General features: G+C 36.1%; 1 long non-coding RNA gene across 4 annotated transcripts; it reads right to left on the reverse strand.

Annotated features, from left to right (window-relative positions):
- Window positions 1-7: 7 nt before the first annotated feature.
- Window positions 8-24,749, reverse strand: LOC124459968. 4 transcript variants are annotated; one of them, XR_006953927.1, is made up of 3 exons: window positions 24,736-24,749; window positions 11,681-11,903; window positions 8-509 (listed from the first exon to the last, which is right to left on the reverse strand). It is a non-coding gene; the product is annotated as an uncharacterized LOC124459968 (long non-coding RNA). The 4 variants fall into 4 exon arrangements; XR_006953924.1 differs by lacking the exon at window positions 24,736-24,749 and adding an exon at window positions 24,637-24,723; XR_006953926.1 differs by lacking the exon at window positions 24,736-24,749 and adding an exon at window positions 24,480-24,630.
- Between the last annotated feature and the right edge of the window lie 1,389 nt (window positions 24,750-26,138).

Consider the following 26,138-nt stretch of genomic DNA (forward strand, 5'->3'; position numbering starts at 1 on the left):
TTGGGTCTTTTTAAGTTTCGCTCTTAATTGGGTAGCACAATTAAACGACTCGAAATATTTGAACCGAATCTCGTTCATAAAGAACTCGTTTATCACAAACCAACAACGAAATATGCGTATAGTTACTGTTGTTACCAACTGACCTAATTTATCGTAATAGTTATTTAAGTTACAGTTTTTGCTGTATTTAATGCAGTTACAACTGCATGCAAAATAAAAAAGCCCTGGAGGCCTCATGCGGTGCTATCGCGATCCAACACTTTGATCCAAAACAATTTTAAGTGCTGAAATTAAATTTAGAAGAGACTGCACTTGCTCTTTAATTCGACAGGTGTCAAGTTTGAGCTTTTCGGACCATGGTATGGATCGACCACGACGTAAATTCAATTTCTTTTTGTTCTATTTTTATTTTCGATATTGAAATAGTTTTCTTTGGTGCTGCCAATACTGGTTTTGCTTTTTATTGTTATTATTAGATTATGAGGTCCGTTCTCGTATAAAGGTGTTTTCTGCAACGAAATCAAACCAAACCGAAGAAAGAATTAGTTGCTAGATTTCCACATTGTATTCAATTTTACCTTATTTAAATAATTTTTTGATATTATACTATATTATATTTATAAGTGAATTTTTTAAACCTTTTTGATGGCCATGCAACAGAAGTTCTATCATTCTAATCTCTTTTGTGGTGCCGTTTTCAAATTAATTTATGTGCAAAAAGCGGCTGATTGAACATTCTCAACACAAACTTAATTTGTTTAAATCTTTATTGTCAAATAATAAAATGTAAATAAATAAAAGGCGGACAATTGGACAGTTAGTAGCACTGAATTAAGAAAGAGTGAATTAATTTTTTGTAAATCGTCTTACAAGGGTTTAAAAAACCTCTATACATTTGAAGTTTTGTTTTTTAAATCTACCAAATCAAATGTTGGAGTCATCAACGATATTGATTTTTTTAACTATTTTCGGACTCACTGGTATCGATTAGAAAGAAAAAATAAATGTGTTGTAGCATAACTAGCCTTCCATCATTATATTTTGATGGGAATAACATTAACGTAATACATTGTAACACTTTGTCATAATAAATACAAATACATAAGTACCCAAAGTATGGTAAAAGATCACATAGAAATATATAAACACAAACCTGCGCGAAAGTAATGCGAGTACCGTTTATACACAAGCCTATCGCAGTGCGTGGGAAATGCTGAGCATGAACTTTGCAGCTCTAGGGTTAGCCCATACATAACATATGCATGCCTTCTGCACATATATATTTATATATGTATACAATATATACATACAAACCATGTATTTAGGATAAGTTGATTCAACAATAAAACAATGGATTCATTCTGAATTCTGACTTCACCAAATCAAGAGTTTCTAATTGTTATACGAGGACACCTTCCTATACGTCACATAACTAAAGGAAAACCATTATATGACGACCGTGACACGGTCCTAAGCAACGCTGGTGGGGACATCAAATTCACAACATAAAAAAATAAAGAAAATTAAATACACACACACACCACATTCCGTGAATTTGGGGGTAGCGGACTAATCTGGAACGGAGTCACAGACGTACCAAGTGAGTAGAGGAATGCCCAAAGGAAGACGTAGCGGAGTCAATAAACGGTTAAAAGATAGAAAAGGGGAGCCCCGAAACTTACTATTTTTCCCCAACGCAACAATTAGTTGGGTAAAAGGCAATAAACAGCAAGCTAAACTCGACAACACCGAGTCGAATCCGAAAAAGTTAAAAAAAAAAGCTTAACCTCTACCAAAATTAATCTTAATAAAATACAAATAAAAAACTCGTGCGAATTTCAAACACCAGGACCCAAGACGATTATAAGAACCAAGCGGTACTCACAATTTTGCGAGTACACATGCGTGAAGAAGACCAGCACCGGCGCCCTAACATCCTATAAGACCAGCATCTGCGCCCCAACAGTTTGAGCGAAGACCAGCACCGGAAAGTCTAGCGCGACAAGCTAGACCATTGGAGTCAACGAGGCCCGGCAGTGCTACAAAGAGCGCCCAACAGTCATATTTCATCATAAAAAAAAATATTGTTTGGAAAAAAAATCAATGTAAAATTATAAACTGAACGATAATTGCGTTGCCCGGTATAGAGTATGGCCCATGAAGCCACACACCCAATAGACTAGGAGATCATTGCGTTGATCGAATAGGGAAAAACCTTTAAAAAAAAAACATGTAACAAAAAAAAAATTAACCAATGTTTTTAATTAAACAAAAAAAGAAGTAAGTAAGTCGTCTTGTCTACTTACAGCTGTGTTCACGAAAATAGCAGTGCCCCTAAGCTTTGACTTTAAAGTTGATAAATCATATTAAATAGACCATAAATGCACCAATCGTTTATAAGTTCATAATCTATTATATATATAATAATATTAGTACTATTTTGGACTGAACAAAGAGTCCCCCACTTTTAGAAACGAGCAAGATACTGAAGGAAGGGCATTTTGAGCTGTTCATTAAAATAGCAGTGACAACTAAGAATTACAATCTGTCGATTCTAAATTATTTGAAACTTAAATTCAGGTTACCTTTGGTTCTTAGGACTTAATACTTAGTCCTGAACCAATTATTGGCAATAGCCGGTTGGCACCTGCGCCGCACCGACTCCAGCAATGCTGAACTACTGACGCTTCTCTGAATGTTTCCCTATACATATTTAATGGGTTACCAATCCGTCGACTGAGCTGGCCCTGGCATAACATCGATTTTATCGAATTGAAAACAAATTTTTTGACCATGCTCCTAGGTTTTGGGTCGGTGCTATGTCCATTTTATGGGCAGATTCCATATGATATAGGAGAGCTTAACCTTCCTTATAATGTCCACGTAGATATTTCGATTCATATTTTCATGAATCTTATGTATTGGACCAAGTCCTTTATATGAGAAACAAGTCCAAATCATGCCGGATTGCTTAACCGTTTTAGCGTGTCGTTTGGGTGGTATTCCGTATATTCTGGGCGACATACATACTGTTTAGACCCTGCACCACCAAACAGGACTAATTTAAGGACGCCTGGCCCGAAATTATTGCGCTACTTTGCAATATGAAGATTCATATGGAGTTTTGTCAAAATACAAACGTGATTTACAGGCTTCAAAGTCAAGAGTGGGACATTCCTTCGACTTCGCGATATTAGCTCTTGTACTAAGAGTCTACACCGACAAGTGACACTCCTTACCGACATGTTTAGATCATGTTTGACGAAATTAGACGATGCAAACTGATTGAATCTTGAATCTATATAACAAAGTGCCAGTCATCTAAAGACGTTTTTGCACGTTTTACGCCACGTTTTTTGGTTATTTTTGGTAGTCTAGGGCAGCAGAGACCATCTTTGCAGAACATCCAACTAAAATTTGGATTTTTTTAAAAAGTTTTGCTTGGTTTTTTTTAAGTTTTGGAGCCACTCCGTCTTTTCAGCATAGCAATGCGTTCTTTTTCCGACTACCGTGAAATTTTTAGCGTTAGTTGACGCAAATAATAGTACACCATAATTATCTAATTAATAACACTTACTACTGACAGATTTATAAACTTTTAATTAGTTTTTTTTCGCAACTAAACGAGACACTGCTCTTTTTGTGAACAGTTAAATTTGTGGGGTTAAGCACAAATATTTGAAAAACAACCCAAAAATAAGTAAAATTAACGGAATTTTTTCGGTTTTCCTATGCCTACATACCATTTTACAAAACCAAAGTCAAAAAACTGAATGTATAAAAAGGAATATGTGAAAAATGTTTGAATCTTTGTTAGCATCTATTGCACTGCTATTTTCGTGAACACAGCTGTAAGTATACCATACCAACAAATGCATTTACGTATTTTGAAAAAATCTGTTCACATGCTTTTTACAAGCATATCACTCAAGCATACGAGCACCCTAGCGCACCCACAAGACAGCGGCAAACTCCGCGCTTGTGGAAAAACGTTTATATGCGTAACATAGCTATTTTTAGTCAGATGTTGATCAAATTTGGTATTATGGTGGATATTAGTATCTTATTTAAGTGTGCCAAATTTGATTGTACAAGGTAGAAAATTACGGGCGATAATCGTTTTTTCCAATCACGGGGCGGAAAGGGGCGTGGCAAAATCTTTACACATACAAAATGTGCGCATTTACTAAGCAAATATACATACCAAATTTGGTGTCTCTACCAAATTTTGTGGCTCAGAGTATCCGAGATCTAGGTGTTCATACGGACGAACGGACGGACATGGCTAGATCGTCTCGGCTGTTTAAGCTGATCAAGAATATATATACTTTATGGGGTCGGAAAAAGCTTTCTTCTAACTGTTACATACATTTTGGCGACTTTAATATACCATTTCACCCTATGGGTGTATGGTATAAAATGTTTATTGACTAAATGTCCTTTTTTTGACCAAAAGGTCATATTTTAAAATACGAGTAAAAACCTCTCAAATAAAGAACGCTAAGATGCTGAATGTTGTCGAGGTAATAACAAGAAATTTAAAAAAAAAAAAAGAGGGCGTCTAACGGCTAGACACGATAGAAGTGAAACCTTCCGTAAAAACTAACTGAGAGAGAATGAGACGAAAGCAGCATTAGGAGCGGGATAATTATAGGTTCATTATAATATTGCTATAAAGGTCATATTTTTTATTTTCTTCATTTTATTATTTTCTTCATTTTATTATTATTATTCATCCTCAATGTTTTCAATTTCAACAAATGATACGAGTGACTTATGATAGCTAAAATATGATACAAATGCTTTGGTTTCGATGTTGTCAACATATCTTTGAAATACCGCGTCAATTGTTGTTTTTGATCGTGTTGTTGATTCAGTGCGATTGTTACACATTTTTAAACTGAATGTTGTATTGAGAAAGTCAATTAAAGGAACCGCTGTGTCCAATGCAAAATTTACGTTAAAATCGCCACTTAAAATCATTGGAACTTTATCGTAATCTTTTCTAAGTATCCGCGATACTTCTGGTGTATACTTTATTAAATTTTCATGAATGAATTGATGCTATTTATTGATTGATTCGGTGAAATATAAATTGCCACAATTAAAACTGTTTTTCCATTGCTCAATCTGGTTTCGCATGCACATATTTCTCCCACTTTAGAGAGCTGAACAGACAGTGATTCTAGTTGCTGTGCATTCATTCATTATATATTTTGTGATACATTTTTATTTACTTTTTATACCCTTGCAGAGGGTATTGTAAAATTGGTCAGATGTTCGTAACGCACAGAAGGAGGCGTTTACGACCTGAGAAGCTGAGTTGATATAGCCATGTCCATCTGCCCGTCCGTCTGTGCGTATGCGTTTTACTCAGCCGTCTTAAGAGCTATCGGGATAAAATCTTTTTTTGGGGTTTTTTATTACCCGGGTAAGATAAAGTATGAAAATCTTTATATGGCTATATCAACTCAGCTTCTCATGCTGATCAAAAATTTATATACTTTATGGGGTCGTAAACGCCTCCTTCTGTGCGTTACGAACATCTGACCAATTTTACAATACCCTCTGCAAGGGTATAAAAAGTAAATAAAAATGTATCACAAAAAAATATATAAATATATAAAAAGCATTATGAATAAAAAGCATTATAAAAAAAACTTCGACCTAGCTGGGAGTCGAACCCCGGCAGAGCCACGTCGACACTTTCTAAATTGCCGTCGAGTTCTGTAGTTAAGCACGCATCTCATTTTCGCATTGTCGTTATGTCTCTTTTTAGAGACACGCGAGCACACTAACTACACAACTCGACGACAATTTACAAAGTGTCGACGTGGCTCTGTTGTTAGTGTGCTCGCTTGGCGATCGGGCGGCCGGGGTTCGACTCCCAGCTTGGTCGAAGTTTTTCATAATGCTTTTTATTTATAATGCTTTTTATATATTTGCATCTCATTCTCTCGCAGCGAGCACACTAACTACAGAACTCGACGGCAATTTACAAAGTGTCGACGTGGCTCTGTTGTTAGTGTGCTCGCTTGGCGATCGGGCGGCCGGGGTTCGACTCCCAGCTTGGTCGAAGTTTTTCATAATGCTTTTTATTTATAATGCTTTTTATATATTTGCATCTCATTCTCTCGCAGGCTAAATACTATAAGATCTATATGTGTCTCTGTTTAGTGTCGCTTTTTCGTTTCATCGAGTCTGAAATCACTCCCAACGATTCTAAAGAAGTTTTCACTTCAAAAACGGAGAGCCGGGCAAACTCGACTGCGTCAAAGTTTGTATACCCTTGCAAGGTGTTTGTTACTCTTTCCTTGCTTATACCCGTCAACAAGAAAAACGTTGCATCTGAAAAGTGTAATGTGTTTGCGAAGAAACACATTTGATCACCGGATCAAAGTCATTGTTTTCCATCGACTGTTCCTATGGGAGCTATATTATATAGTCACCTGATCTTGATTAAATTCGGCACAGCCATTAAAAATTATGTTAAACTAAGAAATATACATATTTTTATGACAATTTTTTCACAAGTAACGAAGTATAATATAGTCACCCGATCTTTATCAAATTTGTCACAGTCGTTTATAGGTGTAATAAATTCTCCAATATTTAATTTTATGACAATAGCTCAGAAAATAACAAAGTTATTGAGAAAAGTCATTGTTTGTGACTTTGCCATTTGTATGGGAGCTATATGATATTGTGGTCCGATCCGGCTGAATCCGAGATATACAACATGTGCAGTATACATACCTAATGCCTAAATTTCAACTCTGTAGTTCTTACGGTCTAGGAGGAGTTTGCGTTGATCCAGACGGACCGATTAACATGGCTATATGAACTCACCTCGTCGTGCTGATCAAGAATATATATACTGTATATGGTCGGAGATGCTTCCTTCTATGCGTTGCACACTTCTGAACAAAATTAATATACCCTTTTTGCTAGGGTATAAAAATGCAAATAAAATATACATATGTATTAGATTGTTTGACATACAGTTCCGAGAAAAATATAAGTAGCTCATAACACTTGCCTATATTTATTAATATAACATAAAATTCTGAGTACCGTTATCAGCAATGTCGAGTACTTGTCCATTTCATTGTAACCTCACTTGGTAACTTAACTTTCTTGCTACTTCATTTTTAAGCTTAATTGCCAAATTTAAAGCGAGCAAAATAATTGTAGCGAGCGATTTTTTTTTGCAGAAAACTTAAACTATTGCTAAAAAGTTGGTTCTTTTTACTCTATTTCATATATTAAGTGCTCGCAATAGAAGATTCTTTAAATTGTTAAAATTTGCAGACAAAAATGGGCCGGGGTACGCACATGTCTTTTAAGAAGAGCATTCAGATCAGAAACCCTATAACTGACGGAAAAACTTACAGAGAAGTCCAACTGCAGTTCAAAATGCATTAAAAGGTGAACAAATAACAGAAAAAAGCGGCCGAAAGCTTAAAATCACGCCCAAATTAGAAAAATTAGTGCGAGCTGCAAGTCTTCTGCTGTGGAGATCCAGAATGAGCATCAAGTGCCGGCCAGTGTTTGGACAGTGCCGGCGAGAGTTAACACTAAATAACTTGAACTTAACCGAAACAGATTGAATTTTCAAAATTTCACCTAAATTGGGCTGTGGAGAAATGGCGCATCATACTGTGGTCAGATAAGTCCAAAATTGTGATGTTTGGATGATGGGTATTTAGTCTGTATGTTCCTTGACCGAAAAACACGGAGTTCAGTCTCCAGTAGACCTCCAAGATTATTAAACATGGCGGATGAAGTGTGGTGGTGTCGGGCTGTTTTTTCTATTACGTTGTTGGTCCTACATGCTGCATAGAAGGCATCATGAACAAAAATAAGTACGTTATAGTACTACATGCCGAAGAGAGAGAGAGATATCACTTTGTTGAGTCTTTCAACAAGATAATGCAGAAGATTTAATAGTGTGGCCCGCACAGTCGCCCGATCTGAGTCCGATCGACAATTTGTAGTGTGACGTTGAGAAGGAAGTAGCTGCTGCCAAGCCAACCACTAAAAAAGGTTGGTGAGATGTTTGTAACGCACAGAAGGAGACGTTTCCGACCACATAAAGTATATACATATATTCTTGATCAGCATGAGAAGCTGAGTCGATATAGCCATGTCCGTCTGTCCGTCGGTGCGTATGCGTTTTACTCAGCCATCTTAAAAGCTATCGGGCTGAAATTTTTTTCAGTGTTTTTATTACCTGGGTCAAGTATGAAAATCTCATAGATCGGACTACTATATCATATAGTTATATACGAAAAATAGTTGAAGCTGTGAAATAAAACATGAGATCCCAAAATTTTAATCTGATCCGATAAATAGAACACAAGACCCGAGTCAATCGCCATCATCATCTACCTCATGCAGTCTATTCGCAAACCTTCATATATATATGTATGTATGTATCTTTGCAGTACATTTAATAAACGAAACAAAAAAATAAAAAAACAGACGCAACGCTACGTAAACTCTATGTGCAAGTTAACCCATATGACTTTCGAATTTATGATATGCTGTTTTATGAGCACAGGTCAATGTCAAGTTAACTCTTAAAACTTCTAATAAGAAAAAAAATATCAAAGCGTTGCGTCTGTGTGTGTATGCATGTACTCTGTTGATGACGAAACACGTAGTAGACAGCAAGCAGCGCTGCCGGCAGAGCTGGGAGCAGAGCCGATTATTATATTGACTGTAACTTGTGTTATATTGTTATATTTATCCGATCACACTCAAATTTTGGGGTTCGAATTCGAGAACAACAGAATTGTAGATTTAGTAGGTCTCCACTGAGCCACCGACTTTAACTTCTAATAAAAGAATGTTGCTATGTGTGAACATGCCGATCAAGAATCAAGAATCTGCTGCGACTATTTTTCCGACTGCTGCTTTCGTCGTCTTCCGAATTTGGCCAATAGCAACAGTTCCTAGTATTAAAATGTATAACTTTGCTGTTGCTATCAAAGCAATCTGTTTCGGGTTTTTGCTATTGCTGCTGCTGTGGGGTTTTTTGCTTTCGGATTTTTGCTGTTTGCTGCTGCTGTCAAAATTTTCTATTTCGGTTATTTGCTGCTGATTTTGCTATCAGATTTTCTAAATTCGGTTTTTTGGTGTTGCTTTTGCTTCGACTGTTCATAGTTTCCGAAGCAGAAGCAACAGCACACAGCAAAACTGTTGACAGTTTTCAAACCCTGCCGATCTCACATGTCGGAGTATAGATAGCTTGAATTATTGACAGCATTGTTGTAAGCCGCCAGCCACTATTCTCTTTCTGTACATTATCTGTTGGGTCGTTTGATTCATATTAATTCGTGATGGAACACAGTCGCATTGTAACTTGATAATTTGTTTTATAATCAATAAATATTATAAAATTATTAAATTAAAAATAAAAAACTATTGGGAATCTTATTCCCTCCACGATATCGGATTTAATTATGAGGGAAGAAGAATTGTAGTAAAAAGAGTAATAATTTGAAGGTTTTGTCTGTGTATTGATGCAGTTGAGTTGCAGGGAAAGAATTTTAAACATGTAAAAATATTGTTGCCAAGGACTGCAACTTCGGCATAGCCGATGTTTGCTTCTTTGATACAGTTGGACCCCGATTATTCGGGACGGTCGGGACGAGAACCATCACGGAATATCGAAAAACCCGGTAAATCGAGAGCAAAATTTCTCGCCTATTTCGTACTTGAAATTTTATAAGTACATACATACATATCTTTAAATCAACTCTCAAACAAATGTTTATTAGTTCTACAATAGTTTATTAATGCACATACAACCATAAAAAACAGAAATGCAATCAAAAGCTAGAAATAATTATGTATTGTACTTTGTTTTAACTGTTTAGCTTTTTAAAATTCCTTTGAAATCACGGATAATAGAGGTAATCACGGTTAACAGTGACAATGGAACAAACCAAACTTCATCCCGGATAATAGGGGTATCCGGTTAATGGGAGCCCGGGGTCGAATAAATAACTAGCCGAATGATAAATTTGTATTTCAAAAAATCTCAGTGCAGCCCAGATACCATAACTTTCTATAATATAATAAAAATGGGCGATGCCACTACAATTTTTTTGCTCGCAGCTCTATATACATATGTATATTTCCTTAAACAAACAAAAGTGCTTATTTTACTATATAATATGGACACTGTCTCTAATCGAGCTCTCTAGTCCTGGTTTAAAATATAATTTTATTTTGTGAATTAATTAATCTTTACTTAATAAGGATAAGTATAACAGTAACCATTTTTGGCAAAGAAAACAAGAAAAAAAGAAAAACTTTACTTAAGATTTAAAATTAACTATGTATATTACCTAAGGGGAGAAAAAAAAGGACGGAGGAAACCACCAACATTCACTAGCGGTATATATAGAGAAATTATTATCTAAAATGAATATAGTACAGTCGAATCTTTTTAATCTATCTATTTTACAATTAACCTTTTGAAAATATGATATATTATTGGTACACACAAATTGTTTTGAATACAACTGTTTTCGTCAAGGTTTAGGAATATTTCGGGGGGCGTAAAACCATTGCATTGCAAAAAGGGCCTTTTATTAAGGTATTTTTTGATATATGTAAACATCCTTTTAAATTTAATATGTATCAAATTTAGTGGAGTATCCTAAACTGCCTCCATTTTTTTTATACCATGCACCCATAGGGTGAAATGGTATATTAAAGTCGCCAAAATGTATGTAACATCCGTCTGCCCGTCCGTCCGTCCGCCCGTCTGTATGAGCACGCAGATCTCGGACACTATAAGATTTTTTTTGTTTAGTCTCGGTTGCAGTAAACATCCGCTGTTTTCTAGACTAAATGGGGGGTCAAGTTATGTGGGTGAATGGAGTGAGAAATTGAGTGGTGTGGGTGGGTTGGAGTGGCGGATATATTACTATATCTCTTTTAGTTAGAGCGGAGAAACTAATTGATCAAAGTTTTTGCCAACGCCCCCTTCTGCCCCCGCAGATTAAATAACACTGATTTTCTATTTCAAGGTTTTGCCACGCCCACTTCCGCCTCCATAATTTAGAAAAAACCGATTGCCAGCTGCAATTTTTTGACTTTCGCAATCAAATTCGGCAGACCAAATAATCTTATATATTTCTGCCAAACTACCAAACTTTAATTAAAATCGGACTAGAAACATGCAAAATATGCGTATAAACGTAATTTAGTTTTATGTAATAAGGGCAGAATTGGCCGTTGGTTAGTGGCGTTAGAGTGCTCGTGTGTTTGTAGAGTGTGCGATATAGCGTATAATATGAGGCATGTGAAAACAATTGAATAGACATACATACATTTGGCTTTAAAAATTTGAAATTCATATTTCTTCACATATTGTCTACTAAAATCATTATGTGAAGAGGAAATTTGAAACTTGTGAGTTTCACTACTAAGTCTTGTATCCATACTTGATCGAATCTTTCTTTAATTGTAAGTGTAAGCTCTAAGGTAAGCAAATTTATTGCGTGGATTGTTGAGTGCGCGTGCTTAAATCCGAACTGTTTATCACTGATTTCATTGACCATGCGGTGCACATCAATATTCGTCTAAATCCGTTTGGTAGAGTGAACGGATTGAAAGTGACAACCGATGTTTCCGATCTCTTTTTCACTTTTGAAACAATTACCTTGTTTTGGGCATCTAGTTTTAGATCATTGAAAACCAGGCCAGCATCCTGAATAATGCTAGCGCGGACTGGATGAACACTAATGATATTTGTGGAATTCTCTAGATGTGTCTTTGGGGGTTATATATTTAATTTTATTTTCAATCGCAAAGTTAAGACAAATGGCGGGTGGTTGGCGGCGACTTCTCCCACTCACGAAAATTCGGAGAATTATTCAGAAAATCTGAAACCAAAAATGAAAATATTTTCTTAATCCAGAGACTATAGTGCATAAAGTAGACTAAATTCAAAAAGTTAAAAAATAAATAAATAAAAATTTCGTTTTTATACCCTTGCAGCGGGTATTATAAAATTGGTCAGATGTTTGTAACGCACAGAAGGAGACGTTTCCGACCCCATAAAGTATATATATTCTTGATCAGCATGAGAAGCTGAGTTGATATAGCCATGTCCGTCTGTCCGTCCGTCTGTGCGTATGCGTTTTACTCAGCCGTCTTAAGAGCTATCGGGCTGAAATTTGTTTTCGGGTTTTTTTTTATTACCCGGGAAAAATAAAGTATGAAAACCATCAGGATCGGACCACTATATCATATAGCTCTAGAAGAACTAGAAGAAACATTTTTATAAAAATTGGAGTATGCTATGAAATTTACATATGTGATATAAAACCCCAGATCCCAAAATTTTAATGTGATCGGATGAATATAACACAAGTTACAGTCAATATAATAATCGGCTCTGCTCCCAGCTCTGCCGGCAGCGCTGCTTGCTGTCTACTACGTCTTTCCTCATCAACAGAGTACATGCATACACACACAGACGCAACGCTACATAAAATGTATGTGTATGGGTGCGTTGCTTTGCTTTGGGAATGAGGGAAGAAGAAGAACAAATTGTAAAATAGAGAGTAAAATTGTTTTGTTTGTATATTGATGAATTGAGTTGCAGAAAACAAACATGTAAAATTATTATTACCTAGGACTGCAAGGGTATATAAACTTCGGCATAGCCGATGTTAGCTTCTTTGATAATTTTCAATGATTATGTCTACTTTATGGGGACACCTTCTGAGAACATGCGTAGAAAAGTTTAAGGTCATTGCTCTATTTGTATGCCCACCAGAACTTCCGTCAGTTCGAAAAATGTTGTTTTCAGAAATACGCGATAAAAGTTTTGCAGCTGCAGCTCATCGAATTTGACACCGCTCCATTCAACGGCGAAATTTTTAATATTTTGACATGAAAATTTGCAGATACATTCTTAAAACATGTATCTATCAGAAAATGCAAAATAAATATAATCAAATTTTTTGACTCAACAACATTCGAAATTTTTAATATTTTGACATGAAAATTTGCAGATACATTCTTGAAACATGTATCTATCAGAAATAGCAAAATAAATATAAATAAATAAATAATCGAATTTTTTGACTCAACAAGGTAGAAACCTCCCTCATGAACTTTGCGTTAAGCGTTATTATGCTCAGTGATTTATCTGTTCCATTATTATTTGATTTATTAACTAATGGGCTCATGAAGAATTTATAATTTCAAAGACAGTGTCCAATCTATCAGATTGTTCATTTAGTTGCTTATGTAAGTTTTGAACTTGGTTAAATAAGTTTTGGATTGTGTGAAATAATTCATTAAAGGTGTTATTTGCTTCACTGGTATCCAAAATCGAACTTCGGCTCTAATTACATAATTTACATGACAATATATTATTATGACGATTTCGTAAAAAGCGGATAACTTTATTGTTAAGCTATCTGAATACAGATGAGTAATCCTTAATTCGTTTAAAATTTAATTATTTACTTATTGTCAACATGTTGACTGAGAACTGTCTCCGAATTTTTCACGGCTGTAGGAAAAGCTCGTCTCGGACTATATACCACCGAGCAGCCTACAGCAACAGAGTTATCCAACTTACTCGAAATAGGATTTTGAGCACAACAACGTAACATGCCAAGTGGATGATAAAATATCCTTGCAAGGGTTCCCCTGTAGACCAGAATTTTTACAATTGTTAAAGTTTCGTTCAATGGATGATATACACAGATTTCTTTACACATCGTTTGGAGAAGAAATAAGGTCATATTTAAGTGTGATAAGTTCGTTCACCGAATCGCATTCAGTAAGAATATCTCTTAAGAAGAAGAGAAGAATAAGAATATCTTTTAATATTAATATCTCTCTGACGTGACGGTCGTGTTTTTTTATAGCTCCTGAGTTTTTATCAATATTTATTGTTTCTCTCAATTTTTAATTGTGCTTAGTTTGTTTACGCTTTCGCTGGTGTAGTTTGCTTGACACCCTTTTGTTTTATTTGCATAATTTGCCAAATTAATTAGTTTTTTTTCGTGATTAGTGTTTGGTGCATTTTATATGTTTTTTATTTTCTGTTTCTGATTTTTTTTCTTTTTCTCTCTCGTCATTGCTTATGCAGTTTCTCCACTCATCGCCCAAATCATACCATCAGTGCTAGAGTTTTTTTTTTTTTTTGTTCTCTCTTCTTTGTAATTGTGCTCAACTTCTCTCCCGCGTAATCACTTTTGTAACGTTGTCTCTCAAAGCTTGGTTTATAACCATAGTTCGCAATTGACAGTTGATCGTTTTTTCTTATATGCTCTGCTTCGTATCATAACCGAAAAGATTGTCCAGAAACGATCTCGCTCTGAGCGGCTCTCTTTGTTTTGTTTTGAATTGGTTTTTGTCAAGCGCTTTGCATTGACTCATTCGTATGACGCTCTCAAATGAGTGTCGCGTAAAGAGTAATACGATTTTAGCTCACACAAAGAGTTTCAACATAAGACAGTTTGACTAAAAAACTCAACAGAAATGATCTTTGCCTTTTGTGTGCATGTAAATACATACATACATATACAAACTTAAATGTAACCAGAGGGCCGGGGCTAATTTCGACCGTGTCAAAGTTTGTATACCCTTGCAACTTTTTTGGTAACTCTTTCCTTACATATAGCCATCAAAGTGGAAATTTTTACATATTTTTGACTTCTTTGGGCTTTTCAATGGCTTGTTGTCTACCTACTTGCAAGCATTCTGATCGTTTTGATGATCAGTATAGAGCAATATCTCTGCGATAATCTTATTCACTTAAAATGTGCAGGCCTGAACGGCCGCGACTGTGACATATTTTCTGGTTTGTCTATGTCTAAGCCTGAGCTTGGATTAATGCGCTGGACTTGTCCATCTTACGCCAGCCAGCAGCTAGATTTTAGCCGTATGTACAGGAATCTTCGTTTAAAAGATTCTTTTTTTAAACAAACTGGCGAGTGTGACTCTAGCGTACATTTATTGTCGCAATTCAAGTTCGTTCCACCTTTTGAGAAGTTGCCCAAAAAATGTACCTTTGAGTTGCCTCATAAGCAGTCGCCAGGACTCTCTACGGCATCTTCTCCCATCTTACTTTTGCCTACACCATCTTCTTGTCCCTTTTTATGCTCTTCTTTTCAGATTGAAGTACCCAGTACAAGCCCTGGTGTACCTCAATCTATCCTTCACGGGAACTCTGATCAATTACAGCATCATGGTGGCTCTCAATCACTTGTGGATTCCAATGCTCCTCCCCCTTCACTAACTGTAGTGCCTCATCGCAAACAATTATTTATCTCCAGGCTTGCTCCAGATACTTCTGGTTCGTCTGTGGCAGCTTACATTGGTAATATATGCCCTGCTTAGGTTTTAATTCAAAAGTTTAAGTTTTCTAGGCCTCGCGAAATTTCTTCTTTAAAAATTACAATACCAAATGAGTATTTCTCAGCTAAGGTAGACCCTAATTTTTGGCCACAGGGCCTAGTTGTATGCGAGTTTACGCCCAATAAGCGCTCCCGTCCGTTGCCTGTCCACCTTCCTAATTTACCTTCTGCTTCAAAAAACTAATAATGTCTAGTCTTTGCATTCATTATCAAAATGTAAGAGGACTTATTACCAAGTTCTGAAACTTGGCTCAACTCCTCTGTTTTGGATAACGAAATTTTTTCTAATAACTTTATTTCTTATAGGCTTGATCGTATTGGTCGTCGTGGCGGTGGAGTGCTCATTGCTGTCAGCACGAATCTGTGTTCAAGTGTTGAGTTTATTTGCGTTGAAGTTACATGTTCCAACTTTAGCTTATATATTTCTTGTTCATATATTCCTTCAGTCTGATATCATGACCTACATGCACCATGCTGATGCTTTGCAAACTATTTTCAGTCGTCTTAAAGATCGTGATTTCCTTATAGTTTTAGATGACTTTAACTTGCCTAATATTTCTTGGCTGGTTGATGATAATCTATCATTCTTCATTCCTTCATCTCAACGTGTTGTTCTTGATGGCCTACTTGAATGTCCGCTATATCAGTTGAATTCTTTACTTATTTCTTCTAAAAGAATCCTCGATCTTCTGTATTTCAAACACAGCCCCTTGTGAAGCCTGATCCTTATCACCGTACCATTGAAGTTATTAATTCTTACAATTCCGTTACTCATTCATTTAATAACATCTTAGTTTCTCGTCGTAGATGTTTTCGTAAAACAAATTTCAATCTTCTTAACAACCTTATTTCCTCTTTTGATTGGTCATTTCTATTTGAGTGTTGTGATATAGATTGTGCTGTGAATTTTGTCTACTCTGCTCTTAATTCTCTAACTGATAAATGCGTTCCTTTTGTGAATGTCTCTACCGTCTCCAGTGCGCCGGTCTGGTTCACACGTAGGCTGTCTAATCTCCGTAACATTAAATCGAGATATTTTAAAAGATTTAAAAAAACTGGTTTGCGACTTGACTATGCAACCTATTGTGTAGCGAGGTCTCAATTTTGTCTCTTAAATACTCAATGCTACAATAATTATGTCGTGCGCTGTTGGTTGAATTCTATAAGAACCCCAAAAGATTTTACAACTTTGTTAATTCTAAACGACTTTGTAATTTACTACCTTCCACCTTCAGACCTAATGAGCAGATTGCTAATAATGATTCAGACATTGCAGATCTGTTTGCTAAATTCTTTCAGTCGACTTATTCTACTACTGCTTCGGATCCCACATCCTATCCTTTCTCAATCCCACATTTAAATTGATTGTTTTTTACTAGTATTACTGACTTCATCTTCATCATAGATATGAAGTCGTCCTTCGTACCTGGGCCTGATAATATACCTAGTTTCATCCTTAAAATGTGTTCGATTTCCCTATCTAAGCCTTTATCTCGGTTATTCTTTATAACGAGTGAGACTTGTAGCTTTCCTGATGTTTGGAAGGAGTCTTTTAGTATTCCGCTTTTTAAAAAGGGCAACAAATCGGATATACCAACCTTTTAGAATAGATTACCCTTGTACACCATGGCTTCCGTAATAAGTGTCAAACTGTTAAATGTTATTTATACCGACTTTAGTAAGGCTTTATGGGCTTTTCCCCAAAACTGTTGGCTTGGTTAAAATCCTATCTTATTGGCAGAACCGAAAAGGTGTCTTTTCGTTCCTCAATATCTTAAACTGTTCGAGTTAGCTCAGGTGTCCCCAAGGCAGTCATCTGGGCCCACTGCTATTTACTCTGTTTATTAATGATTTGCCCTTGGCTTTGGCTCATTCACGCGTGCTCATGGTTGCGGATGACGTCTAGATTTTTTATTCCTATAATGATCTTTCTTTCCAACAGTACTTGCAATCAGATCTCGATGCGTTCTGTGATTGGTGCCACGTTAATAAATTACATCTGAATGCATCAAAGTGTTCTTTTATGACATTTAGTCGTTTGTCTCCGTTCCTAGCTCATTACTCTATCAAGTCTGTTCTGTCAGATTGTGTACCATCATTCAAAGACTTAGGCTCTATGTTTGACCCAAAACTTTCATTTAATTTGCACCTCTCTTCAATTGTCAATAGAGCATGCAGTCTTCTTGGCTTCATAAAACGTTGTACCAAAGAATTTGATGACCCCTATGTAACAAAGGTTTTATACACTTCGTTATTTCGCCCTACTCTAAAATATTGCTCGGCACTGGGGAACCCTCAATATGAGGTTCACCAGCGTAGTATTGTTCCAATGCCTTAAGTTCGCGTTACGCGGTTTTAATTGGGACCCGAGTCTTCGCCTACCTTCTTATTCTGACAGACTTCTTCTTTACAACCGAAGGCTTGTATTTGGCGTTCTCTTTCTCCATAAACTAGTCAACGGTGAAGTCATTTCTTCTTATTTACTAGATACGCTATATTTTTGTGTTCCCTCACGTCGGACCAGAAACTTTTTTCCTATTCACCTTAGTAGATGTCTGACTAACTACTCTCAACCTTTCTCACCTTATCTCTCCTCATCTTTCTGTCACTTCTCTTCGCGCTATACTTTTAAATCATCTACAACGAAACCGCTAAATATGTTTTGGATTTGGATTCCTTGCAACTCATCCCTGACCACACTGGCTGTGAATCGGGGCATAACTTGTGCAAATAAAACACCTCAACCGAGTCGGGGATGTTTGGTTGTCTATAAAGCTAAGCTACCTTCTTCAATTAATTGTTATCTGTATTTTAGCTTAAGCTGGTTAGTTGACGTATATATATAACGTTCTATACATATCTAGATCCTTATGAGCATGGTAGGGAAATAAACCTGCAATGACCAAACCGAATTTTGTATTAAGAACAGTAGGATTGTGTTTACCATATGTTTTCATTTCTCCTAAGTATAGATTCTATAGTTGATCATCCCGAACCCAGAATCACGTCGATAAAATTTGTTATGTGAAATGTGGGTCAGCCAGCATGTCAGCATGTTTTCGTGTAACATCAATACGTTGAACAAATGATTCAGTCTCCAATATGATGGACCACCTTATATTGAGTAGGATCCTACAAGTAGTTTTTTTATCCCATGCATCGATTACAGTATCCAAAAGAGTAGGTAGAATTGCTTGCTTAGCTTTCGCAGGAATAGATTCCAAAGTGCAATGAGGAACAGCAGGGCCAGAATGCGCCAACACAGAGTTTTGTAAAACTTCGTTACGATTTGTCCGCTACATTGAGTCTCCTTGACCATTATAGGCGTCTGATTGCTCTACATGTATCGATGTGTGGTGTCTTACATAGGCGACAACTAATGGTCAACTTACATCTCTTTACTTGGTGATCTTTACTTAGGCAGTTGTAACATAATTCGTTCTTTGAATTTCATGCAAGCTGAAATAGAATAAGACTCTGTCCAGAATAAACATTTCTTTGCACAGTACTTTGACGCACGATGTTTTGCCGTCGATTTTGAACACTGATTAGAGATTCCAAAATATCATAGATGGTCACCCTGTCACGATTTGAGTTGCCATGTTCAGCCCAGACTTGACTCGTGTCGAAATCTAACTCTATCAGCAAAATATGTATAAGACATGGTTTACGAGAATCACAACAAAGAGCGCTAAGCCCCTGCAGAACTACATCATCACCATCCATGACGCTTCATAAATCGTTTGAAGCTAGATCAATAGTAGCCGGAATATGTAAGAATTTCGAATGTCTTTTTGTACTTCTGGTCTAATACCTCTGGTTATACCTCTGGTCTATACGGTTGCACCCATCGGTCGGTCGTGTGGGAGGTGGGCAATTATCTGCTTGGGCTCGCGCGGGGGCTGTGGGCTTGTGATATTTATCGTTGGTTACCCTTTGTGTTTTACAAGTCTCAATGCATTACCTTCCAAGCATGATTTTAGACAAAAAAATCATTAAATTGCGGCCAATCCTCATAGTTTCCAAAAAATGTTGTAGATCCGATTTGATTTCTTTCGCTAAGTGTATTAAGTAGTTGGAGAGTAGTCTCAATGCTACATTTATATGCACTATTCAAGCTCTGTATAGGGTCGACGCAGTTTTTTTTCCCATGAAATTGGAAATAGGCTTCGCTAATATCCTTCGCACTACTTCCTTGCTGAGTAATGCGGTTAATCGTACGTAAAGAACAATAGAAATATATTGGTATTTGGTTTGATTACAAGAAAATTGACCTAAACTATTTAAGGAGGTTTAATCTACAAACACTATCATATAGACATACGATAAAATAGCATGCTACATATTTGGGCCGCATTACTCTAGCCTAGCCTTGTAGGCGGTTCATTCGCGGATATGCCATTTGTTAGATAAAACGTTTTTCCACTTTAATACCAATATTTTTCCAAATTTTCAAAGTTTATCAAAAGGTTCTCGGTGAATAAATACATAATCTAAATTAAAGGTGTCAAATTGTATGTGTTACAGAAGACAGGGAAGCTTTTCCGACCCCATTAAGTATATATATTCTTGATCAGCATCAACAGCCGAGTCGTGTCCGTCTATCCGCCCGTCGGTAAGAACAACCATATCTCGGAGATAGAGCCACCTTATTTGGTATGTAGAATAATACATAAAACTAATATTCTTAAAAACTATAACAGCTAGAGACATTAAATTTGGTATGTATACACGTTTAGTTAGCGCGCAGATATTAATCGTTAAAAATTATTGCCACTCCTCTTCCACATCCAAAATTTACATACAACTTATAATTTTGTCACGCCCACTTCCGCCCCCGCAAATTAAATAAAATTAATTTTCTCGAAAACTATCAAAGTTAAAGTCACAAAATTTGGTCTGTTTGGTATACGCGCAGATTATAATTATTTAAATCTTTTGTAACGTTCACTTGGGCCTCCAAAATTTTGCAAAGGCCAATTGCCTGTTGCAATTTTTTGACTATCGAAATCATTTTCAGTGCACTCATTAGCTTTTCAAATTTCCACTAGCCTACCAAATTTTTTTGAAACATACAAATATGAATATGTCTCTTCTTATCTTAATCTCGATCGTCTTGCAGAGGGTATTATAAAATTGGTCAGATGTTTGTAACGCACAGAAAGACACGTTTCCGACCCCATAAAGTACATACAGTGGCGGTAACAAATTTGAAACATTTTTTTTTGACCTTAAGTTCTGATTTCATTTGATTGTTATTTAATGTTAGTGAAAAGTTTTGATGTGTTAATTTATGCGTTGAGTTTGCCATTCTATTGAGATGATGTACCGATAATTTGTTAACATTTAGCATTGTAAAGGCCAATGCAATATCTTTCGATCCATGTAACATACTTATATAAGAATGAATGTCCACCGTTATTGATAAAAGTCACTGTTTTCGATCATTTCTATGGGAGCTATATAATATGGTCATCCGACTTGATAAAATTTGGCACAGTCATTAATAAGAATACTGAACTGACAAACATACAGTGGCCAGCATATGCGGATACATGTTTCGAAACTGTGACTTTGAGTGCCTCTAAAACGTAGGAAAATGCAGTAATCGATTCAAAATTATGAACAAAAATCTATTAATAATATATAAAACGAAAAACAAAAAATTTTACTCAATATCCTCTCCTTAGCCCCAATAATCCAGAAAAAAACTTAAAAATGAGCAAGTATCCACTTTTGCTCGTGTAACAAAACTCATATTTGAAGTTATTTTTTCAATACTTAGTCCAAAGGCCTTTGGCTTTAATCACGGTATTAATGCCACTGGGCATACTCTCCACCAATTTTTCTATCAATGCGTGCGATAGAGTGCTCCATTCCCTTGCCCTTGCCCTTAGCAGAGCCCATAGGTTTCCGATCGGATTTAGATCCGGGCTTTAAGCCGGGCACTGCATCTTCCAAACATATATCCGCATGGGCTTGCAACTGTACATATTTATGACAATGTCCAAAGTAACGAAGTTATTCATAAGTCACTGTTTTTGGCCGATAGCTCCTAAATGTATAGTAGCTTTTGCGGTCTAGGAGTTTACGCTGATCCAGACGGACGAACAGACATGTCTATTTGAACTCGCCTCGTCGGGCTGATCAAGAATATACATATATACTTTATATGGTCGGAGATGCTTCGTTCTATGCACAATTTTCACACTGTCAAGAAATTCTTTACAATTTTCATTTTCGTCATTTGTCTGGCTTTCATTCGAAATTTATTAAGGGGGTTAGCAATTTTATTGCTCTGAAAATATTTGGTTGTCAAATTTTACTGCGTACTGATCTGATAAGCAAATTTTGATGATGATTTTCAATACATCTGGCAAAAGCTAGAGTTCCAATTGATTGATTTTGAATAATTTTTAATCGGCGAATTTGGTTCCAGATTTAGTGGATACATTTTCCATTTACATTTAAAGAAAACGATTAATATCGTTTGACAGCCCGCTGAAAACGGAGACAAACTTAAAACATAATATGAAAGTAGTCGTAAAAGTAAAATATGCCTTATCATTGAAAGGATTGACGCAAATCCAGAATTTTCAGAAAGAACTCCTGCGAAACTCCTCAAAGACAAATGTGACTATATTTACATATGTACATACATATGTATGTATGTACAGTGGCTCACAGCTTATTTGATACAGGGCAATTTTTTGTCTTTACACCTCTTTAATATCGAAAGTAGCAGGTTTATCGATAAATTGAGAATGCACTCGACTAGGTATGTATTTAAAATACTATTTCTAAGTAATGGGTTTCCCGGGAATTTCTGTTTTTGGCGAGGAAGGCAACAATTACGGGTAGACGTGAAATTTAGTGCTCTCAGCTTATTTGATACAGCCACTTTGATGTAAGTAAAATTAACAAATTTGAGGTTTTTTCAATCTAAGTAGCATTTTGCTATGTTTAGTCAATATAGAAGAAGTTTTTTTTGGCGATTTGGAAAAAATTCACCTAAGAGATTTACAATGGGCCGACGAACAACTATCGAGAAGCGTGAGCTGGTCATCCATCACTTTAAGAAAGGGGAGAGCGTCCGGAAAACTGCAGAGCTGGTGGACTTAAGTGCCTCTACAGTCCAACATATAATAGAACGCTTCAAACACGAAAATCGGATCGAAAACAAGGGCAGAAAAGCGCCAAATAAAATTTTTAATGAGTCCGACGAGCGCTATATAGTCCGGAAAATAAGGGCTAACCCCAAGCTATCCGCTCCAAAGTTGGCTGCAGAGGTGGAGGATGAACTGGGCAAGGCGTCGAGCGCAGAAACTGTGCGACGTGTGCTGCGCGACCATGATTTTAACGGTCGAGTAGCTCGAAAGAAGCCATTCATTTCAAAAAAAAATGTCCAAAGCCGACTCTCTTTTGCCAAGGAGATGATTTTGAAGGATTGCTCATCTTGGAACACAGTAATTTTCTCGGACGAGTCCAAATTTAATATATTTGGCTCGGACGACGGGATGACTTATGTGTGGAGAAAGCCGAACACTGAGCTTCAAATGGAGAACATAAAAGCTACAGTGAAACATGGAGGTGGCCACGTGATGGTTTGGGCTTGTATGTCCGCAGCGGGAGTCGGAAATTTAGTTTTCGTAGAGGGAAACATGGAAAAAATGCAGTACCTCGATATATTAAAGAACGACCCGAAACACAAGGCCGCAATCGTTCAAACGTGGCTAATTTGGAACTGCCCCCATGTTATGAAACCACCGGCACAGTCTCCTGACATGAACGTCATCGAAAATCTATGGGCCAAATTAGATGCGGAAGTCAGGAAACATAAGATTTCCAATAAGGAAGACTTAAAAAAAGCCTTGCTGGAGGAATGGGCCAAAATCACACCTAGCTTCACCCAAAAGTTGGTGGATTCGATGCCAAGTAGACTGCAGGCTCTTATTAAGGCTAAAGGGATGCACACCAAATATATTAAAATAAGCACTAACATTAAATTTAAGCATTTTACTAACACTGTATCAAATAAATTGTGAGCAAAGTTTTGGAGTTATTTTGCTTTGTTTTTGTTTTTGCTGTTGAACAGCTATATTTTGAATTAAATGTTTTTGTTTTTGAAAACTTGAAGTTGTCCTCTTTAATGTGGCATATAAATATTTTCGATATTCTTTAAGGATTTTGAGTTATGACACAAGCAATTTAAAAAATTGCCCTGTATCAAATAAGCTGTGAGCCACTGTATGTATGTATGTACATATGTATGCCCATTTCCTTACACATTTGTGTATCAATAAATATAAATGTTAATATATTTTTAAACAAACAATTAATTACAACTTTACAATAAATACATAAGAAATACATACATATGTACATATGTATGTATGTACTTACCTTAGCTTATCAAAAATTTCTTGTTATCATTGATAATATGCATGTATGTTCATATGTATCTACATATATATGTATGTACATATATAAAAAATATATGCATGTACATATGTTTGTATGTATAATTCCAAAAACATTCCATTGAAGTTACGCAGCACGTGTCTACGGCGTCAAAGTTGATGCTTGCCTATAAATACATACATGTATGTATGTACTTATGCATGTGCATGTACATATATATGTACTTGACGGCAAATGTATATCTATTTGCTAGGGATTATTTAATGGGTGTAATTTAATTGCACTGATATTATTTGAATGGACATCGGGTTAACAGTTAAAACAATGGCAGTCAAGGAGAACAAAGAAATTGGAGAAGTTTCAGGTGTATGTAGGTTTATATGTATATGTAGATTACTAAGCTTTTACAATATATGTACATGTATGTATCTATGTACATATGCATGTAATTCATACATACATATGTATGTACATATGTATATGTATTTATGTATTATGTGTATGTATGTTTAGTCCCTTGAGATTAGAATTTTCGCAGAAGTGGTCCGACAATTATTTACTTTGAAAGCAACTAAAAAGATTTGAGGCATTGTTGTTAAAGTTCGCTTTGTAGTAAAGCAGTAATCAAGAGATAGCAAAAGACCCAACGAACATTACCTCCACTGCTCATTTAAAGTCTTTGGTGGTGTTTGTTTCCAGCACATTACAAATTTTAGCTCTGATGTTAATTATACATACATATATAAATTCTACTGTCTTTTTAATATATCGACTTTAACCTGGTTGGATTTAATTTAAAAAAGTGTTCACTCACTTTCTGACTTGTTCTGATGTTTACTTCGTAGTTTCAGTGTTACCATTTTATTGCTTAACTGTCACACCAACAACAGAAAACAGCTGGACTTTCATGCACTTTCTGACTTGTTCTGATGTTTACTTCGTAGTTTCAGTGTTACCATTTTATAGCTAAACTGTCACACCAACAACAGAAAACAGCTGGACTTTCATGTACCTTCTGAATTGTTCTGGTAAACAAATTTCGGGTCTCCTTTGGCAGACGAACATTGTATAATAACTAAATTTTGAATTAAAATATCTAGTTTAAAAGTATCAAAGAAGCTAACATCGGCTATGCCGAAGTTTATATACCCTTGCAGTCCTTGGTAATAATAATTTTACATATTCAAAATTTGTTTTCTGCAACTCAATTCATCAATATACAAACAACACAATTTTACTCTTTATTTTACAATTTGTTCTTCTTCCCTCATTCCCAAAGCAAAGCAACGCACGCATACACATATAGTTTATGTAGCGTTGCGTCTGTGTGTGTATGCATGTACTCTGTTGATGACGAAAGACGTAGTAGACAGCAAGCAGCGCTGCCGGCAGTGCTGGGAGCAGAGCCGATTATTATATTGACTGTAACTTGTGTTATATTGTTATATTTATCCGATCACATTCAAATTTTGGGATCTGGGGTTTTATATCCAATATTATCACATATGTAAATTTCATAACGATACTCCAATTTTTATGAAAATGTTTCTTTTAGAGCTATATCATATAGTGGTCCGATCCTGATGGTTTTCATACTTTATTTTTCCCGGGTAATAAAAAGCCCCGAACAAAAATTTCAGCCCGATAGCTCTTAAGACGGCTGAGTAAAACGCATACGCACAGACGGACGGACAGACGGACATGGCTATATCAACTCAGCTTCTCATGCTGATCAAGAATATATATACTTTATGGGGTCGGAAACGTCTCCTTCTGTGCGTTACAAACATCTGACCAATTTTATAATACCCTCTGCAAGGGTATAATAATATTGATGCGTTTTCCTTCATAAAGTCTTTTAAGAGCTTCTGTTTATAATTTCACATTTTGATCGGTTCACCGTGTTAGAACCGTCTTAGATAAATTTGTATGGGGATATGTATGTACATAGGTCAGTTTATTTTTGTACACAAGAAAGAAATAATGTAAACTCAACAATATTATCGTTTGTTGTGAATAGTGCGAACAAAAGTTTCAAAATCCCGCGTATTCGAGTATCCGAAATTTGGCATCTGGCAACACTATCTCAAAATTTGACAGCTTCTTTTAGCCGGAAACAGAAATTTTTAGCTAACGTCCCGCTAAAAACATAATTTTTCTTTTGCTAATTACACAAAAACTACATAATAAATCGCCAAAGCGCTCCTGACGTCGTGCTCGTGGATTTTTTCTCTTTCGTTTGATACCAAATTTTTGTAGTTTAAGCGTGTTTTGGGGCCGAGTAACTTAAGTAAATATTTACCCAAACACTTGATG

This window comes from Drosophila willistoni (assembly GCF_018902025.1).
Source record: "Drosophila willistoni isolate 14030-0811.24 chromosome 2L unlocalized genomic scaffold, UCI_dwil_1.1 Seg168, whole genome shotgun sequence".
Classification (NCBI taxonomy): Eukaryota; Metazoa; Arthropoda; class Insecta; order Diptera; family Drosophilidae; genus Drosophila; species Drosophila willistoni.